The sequence below is a fragment of the Oryzias melastigma genome, linkage group LG15 (genome assembly GCF_002922805.2).
Source record: "Oryzias melastigma strain HK-1 linkage group LG15, ASM292280v2, whole genome shotgun sequence".
In the NCBI taxonomy this organism is placed as follows: domain Eukaryota; kingdom Metazoa; phylum Chordata; class Actinopteri; order Beloniformes; family Adrianichthyidae; genus Oryzias; species Oryzias melastigma.
The window spans coordinates 22,601,552-22,607,705 of NC_050526.1; the positions used below are offsets into that span (position 1 = coordinate 22,601,552).

General features: G+C 33.3%; 1 protein-coding gene across 2 annotated transcripts in view; it reads right to left on the reverse strand.

Moving 5' to 3' along the window:
* Positions 1-6,114, reverse strand: part of LOC112161545 (canalicular multispecific organic anion transporter 1) — a 36,820-nt gene extending 30,706 nt beyond the window's left edge. Inside the window, exon 1 of one of the 2 annotated variants that reach the window (XM_024296749.2) lies at positions 5,468-6,114. The gene's annotated coding sequence lies outside the window, so the exon portion shown is untranslated. Of the gene's footprint in view, positions 1-5,003; positions 5,090-5,467 lie in introns of those variants that run through there. The other variant, XM_024296750.2, reaches the window with a different exon arrangement.
* Positions 6,115-6,154: the final 40 nt, after the last annotated feature.

A 6,154-nucleotide genomic window follows, 5' to 3' on the forward strand; every position in this document is an offset into this window, starting at 1 on the left:
GACAGGTTGGATGTAGGACAGTAACTCTGTTGCTGACGGACGGGTTAGACTAAGAAAGTCATCAAAACAGTGCAGATGAGTCAGCCGCCTCAGTACCCGTTTTCCCTTTATCCTGCTTATTTTTCATTATTAATCTTCATTTTTATTTAAAACCAATTTATTTTTTATTTTGTTTTGCTTCCCTTCTATCAACTTTTCATATTTCTATGTATTTATGAGTTTGTCGGTGTTCCCTTTTCTTTCCTCTCTTCTCAGGCACCTGTTTTTCTAGCATTTCAGTTTCATTTTTGACTTTTTGCTTCCTGTGGCTCCAAAAAAAAAAAAAAAAAAAGCTTTCTAAAGTAGGAAAGAAAAATTATATAGTCTAATACTTTATATTTTAAACAAAAATCAAGACTAACTGATCATTTGAACTTAACTAAGTTTAACTCTAACACCTGAGGTGTCACCAGTGACTCAAACACAGAATTTTTAACATACTTTCACTTTTCAACTGTTATCACGATCAATGTAATTACAGCACATTCTGAAGGAGAAAAGCAGCAGAAGCTGCTTTTCTCCTTCAGAATCTGCTGGAATTACATTGACCGTGTAAACGATTAAAAAAAATAAAGTAAATCAAAGAAGATAAACGCTGGAGCTCCGGTGTTAAATGGCTAAAATCAGTAAAAGTAAAACGTTTGGAACTTTCTCACATTCTGAAAGCAGTTTAGGTCCATCACCATCAAATGTCCTTTTTGCTCCGTCTTAAAATGTCATCCTGCAGCTCCTTCAGTAAAACATCAATAAATTCAATTTTGTGGATTGCTGTATGTAAGACAGATACTGTGGGTCCTAAAACACAGTCCATCTGCCTTCATAGAGTGTATAAAATAATTGTAAATCACTATTGCAGCTTTTAAGATTATTTTTAAGTTGTGGACTCAACCCTTTCTAGTTTTGAGGGTTATCTGCAGTCTGCACCTAATGGTGAAATCTTGAAGATTTATTTTGATCACCAGAAAAGAAAAAAAAGGGTATCTTTATGAAAACGTTTTACCGTTTGATTTGTGCAAACGTAATGTTGCTGTAATCAACAAGAACATCTGGCCTGTTTGGTTCTTGGCATTTTTTTCTTACCGTAACCATCTTTCAATTATCTGTGATATAAATGACTTTTCTTCGTCTCAGTCCTTTAGCGTTTATCAGCCAGACTGCCACAGCCTGTTCCCGAAACCCTGTTTAATTACATGCTGTTCTGCGCGTCCATGACAGAATGACATTTCATTTCAAATGTTCCTAAAAATATCACTCTCTTTGTGTCCACACAGTCAAAACAATACATCAATAAATTATCGATGATTGCAGAGAGCAGACTGGTAGTTGCCCAGCATTCTTGGCTCTTCAGTGTGTTATTTATGACACGACTGACGAATATTTCTGCAGCCAAACTATGAAACATTTACCCAAAAATGGACAGAAAGAGCAGAACCGGGGTTAAGTGGGATTTCTGAACTGCACGACAACTTTAACCCCAAACACTAATTTTGAGTTTTGCTGAAAATTTTTACCTCTTGGAAAAAAAAAATTAAAAAAAGAAATATCATTAAAAAAAAAAAAACAGGTAGATTAAACATCAGCCTTCAAAGAAGAATGATGCCCAGACATGATTTGAAATTGAACTGTCAATAAGACATTTTCAAACATTTAGTCTAAGAGATCTTGTTTCCTAGCAATGCCCAACGACTGGAGACTTCCTCACTTGTGTACCTTTCTTTGTACTTCACTCCTCAGAAAGGTGGGCAGCTCAAAGCAGAGAGGAGCACAAAGCGTGGCACATTCTGTTTGGTGACGTTTTGGATAGGGTGAATCAGTGAAATCTGTAAACACTGTAGGCCGAGTTGATCAGAACTCCAAATGTTCCTTTTGTTACCAATAACCTTACATCCCTCTACACCCATACTACATAAAGAAGCACCTTTTTATAGCTGCTCCACAATCAACCCTTAAATATATGTGATAATTGACTTAATTGATGAATCAATTTATATTCCATGATCCAGCCAGATTGATGTCTGAGGCAAGTTGTTCATCAAATTAAACTATTCCAAAATAACATCACTTTACAATGAAATAAATATGAATTCATTTTGAAAATTACTATATGGATTGAGGTACGGTGGGTTTATTTTACTATAATGTAAAAATAGCAGTGCTGTCACAGCGGACAACACGCATGTGATGTCAGCAAAAAATGATCAACCATCATTACAGTTCAATGTGTGGAAACATTTTGGATTTTACAAAAACATGTGACCATACAGTGTGGTAGAATGTTGCAATAATGCTCTGTTTGTATTTTTTATGTGGAAAACCACAGTAGCCTGAACCTTACAGAGTAAAATGTGAATGGATTTGTAATTAATTCTTGTATTGTTTGTTTGAAGACATATTTAGTTTAAACTTTATTATTTCACAAGAAATACAAGGAATCTGAAAAAGTTCACCTGCACTGTTCAGTACCAGATATTTATCTCTGGATGAACTTTTGGCTAAAGATGTCCTAGATCAAATTTAGGTCAGTGAATCGGATTACCAATAAACTGTGAATTGTATCACCATCCATAAATTATGATCTGAATTATATTGTTAAAACGATTCAGAAAACCCTAGTATGTGTGTATTTCTACCATCTGCCTGATCTTGTATGAGTTGTATGCAAACCAATTTAAATTTTGGGTGAATGTTTACTCTGTGAGATTGATAAAATTCTATTAAATTGTAAACCATGCTTATCCAAATACAAGGATACCGTCGCATAATATGAATCCGGAACTTGTGGTATTATCTTATGCATTCAGGTACATGTCAAACAAATACAAAGGAGCACAATTTGTCCTTCAATAACACCTGTCATCCTTTAAGCTGTTTTAAAATTAAAACTTAAGATTTGTCTGACTAGTGCAAAAGTTGACGTTCTGCTTCTAAATCTGAGTGCACTGACGCATGTACATGAGCAATTATTCCCAAGCATTTTCCAATGATTCATAGCCTGTATATAATGTACAATCTTCAAAACTAACTGAACCGGAAAAATTGCCTTCCCTCCTTGCTGTCCATCTTTTTGAAGTTACAGCTGGAACTAAACAAAACTGGCATTATCCAAAAATGTTTATTTAAATATGATAGAAAATAGTCTTATTTCTCTCCTTTTTTTTGTCACTTTGGTGAAATCATTTATATCCACCAATATATTCAAGATTTTAGTGTTTTGTCATTCTGTTTTTGTCGCTTACGGAAGACTTAAATCAAAGACACTTGTCTTGATATTTTACTAAAAGTACATTCTGTCAATCAATAATAGCTCTGGATTGTGCACAGTAAATGTAGTAAACTAGTTCTAACCTCAATGCTGCCCTCTACTGGACACATGGTGGAAAAAAAATCTTGTTATCCTTTCAATTAGGAAATCAAACCAATTAGTGCAACACTAAACATAAACATATGAAAAACAATCTCAGGGTTTGTGTCATTCTGTTGTCTGCATCATAATAAACACTAATTCTGCAACAAACTTTCATCACTTTAAAAATGCCTGCAGACAAGATTTGACTAAGCTGCCCCCAGGATGTTCCTCACAATTGCTGTGCTCAAAACATGCAAATACCTATACTTTACCACACTGACTAACATTTGCACATCATAGAAACAACCCGCCAAGAATCAGTAAAAAACAGGTTATTTTCCTTATTTCTTCTCCACCATTTTAAATTTTGCATGTTGTAATAAACTGTTGGGTTTAGTCTTTTGTTTTTTTATTTGGAGAGAAATGCAGGGGAGCAGATTGAGATGGTTTGGGCACATTCAGAGAAGGGACAGTTCTGTTAGTGAAAGGATGCTGAGGTTGGAGGAAAGAGGACAGATGAAGACTAAAGAGGAGGTGCAGTGATGGTCGAGGTTGTAAAGGGCTGTAAGCTAGCAGGAGAGAGAGTGAACAATTGGATAATGAGAAAAACAGCATAATCATAAATAAAATACACCTGGGAGAGCTTTGAAAATAGATCAAAAAGGATCAGAGTAAGACTTTAAGTTGGTGACACCTACTTTAATTCTACCCCAAACCATTGTTAATAACTTTTCACGCAACTTCAATATATGTAAACAAAAGCTGTGACATTACCAAGTCGAGGTCAAATCGATTTAAAACTATTTTTCAAGGACTACTTCATACACTCACAAAATAGCTATAATTTAACTATTACCCAAAAATGGTCCACTGGGCTTTTAACCAAATGGCTTGAACAGAAGCAGGTTGCTGCAAAAGCAGCTCAAGCGATAATTCTCCAGTGAGAACATCAGGCAGCTCTTTTGGACTTTTTCTCCAATTAGTAGTAATGAAATCCTGGCACTTCCCCCAGTCATTTTGCTTTGGTGATGTAAATTCTTTTTAAATTTTAATGATCAGCTTAGAACACACTGCTTTTATCAATTAAAGAAAGAGGTCAGTCTGGTGAGTCTATTAATGCAGAGTTTCCTGCATTTCTGCAGCATTACTTAGTGGAGCAGATATTTTGTAGTAATGATGATGCTGGAATTAAACACGTTTTTGCTATCCTAATAATAGTTTTGTGACAGTTTATCACACAGCTAATGAAAAGACATTTTTCTATCATTTATAATTACATCCATTAAATATGTATTTTATTCCAAAATTGACAACTTAATTGTCATTAGTTAATATATATATATTTGGTTAAATATGTATTTATAGTAAAAAATGTTTCTTCAAATGCATAGTTTTTCTTATAATTTTTTGGTATTTTTCTCCACAGATGCAAAAAAAGTTATTTTTAATAAAATATTTTTAGTAATTTTTTAAATAAAAATATTTGGAAAATGTTCTTTTTTTAAGCAAAACAACTGGAGTTGAATGTAAAGTTAAAAAACAAATGCATTTTAAATCACAATGGGTTAAGTGTACATTTTATTAGTTTTATCCTGTTTGAAACCAGATTAACACTCACCAAAACTAGGGTGATCTTATCAAGATTTGGAATCAAATGTAAAGTATTCTAAAAGGTAAAGTTCACAAATGTGTTGAATTGGCAGATTCGGTCTGAAAACACGTGACCTTAATTAGAAGACACACCTGTTTCACATCATCATCAACATCTCCTAACAGATTTTTTTTTTGTAGTCTTTTCATTAATAGTATTATTTTGCAAGCTTGTGTCATTAGTTTGCTTTCAAAAATAAAGTCTACTTTTTATTTAATATGATTTATCATTGGTCTGTTTAAATTGGTTTCAGAGATTATTGTGGGTAGATTTAATTAACTTTACTTGTAGCTACAAACACTCGCGTTAGCAGAGAGAACGCGACGCAACAATGAAAACTGTTCATCAACACTGTCTGCTTTTATACACTATCTCATGTTTTCTTAAATTTAGCGTATTTTTAAGCGTTTAATATGAAGTTTGGAACTCACGTACGCCGTGGTCCGCGTCTCTCACCTGGTCGAGTCTACACCTGTCCCAAAAGTACAAAGTTTCAGGGGGGTGTGATGCGGTGGCATCATGTTAGATAAAAGAAATAGGTCCTATTTCTTCATCCAAATATGGTAAACAAGTGTAAACTTTTACATTTATCACGAATAAATAACACATTATTTTCAGAGAAAATACTAGTTTTTCCATATTTTAATGCTAAAAAAAATGTATTTTATGGAAAAGGTGATTTTTATTTTTATTTTTTTTTAGTTGCCTGTAACTCAGTGTCCAAACCTTTTGTGATAGGGCCACATTTTAAAGTAAAAATGTGTGAGGGATCACCATTTGGCCAACATTCTTTGAACCCTTTTAATAATATTAAACATATAATGAACTATTTAATTATTTGCAGTAGAATACTTTTCATTTCTTCACATGGGAACAGAGTTATATCTATTTTGTTTCTAATTAAATTGCATATTTCAACACCAGATATAATAAAGAAAAAAACAATCTGGAAAAACAAAACTAAAACTCAACATTATTAATAACTTGTGCTCTCCTATGGGGTCCATATGACTCCACCCTTATATTGATGTTATCTCTCCAATTTATTAATGAACTGAGGTAGGTTAAATGTTATTTTATGCTGATAAATAAAATTATTTATTTCTCTTTTTGATTAT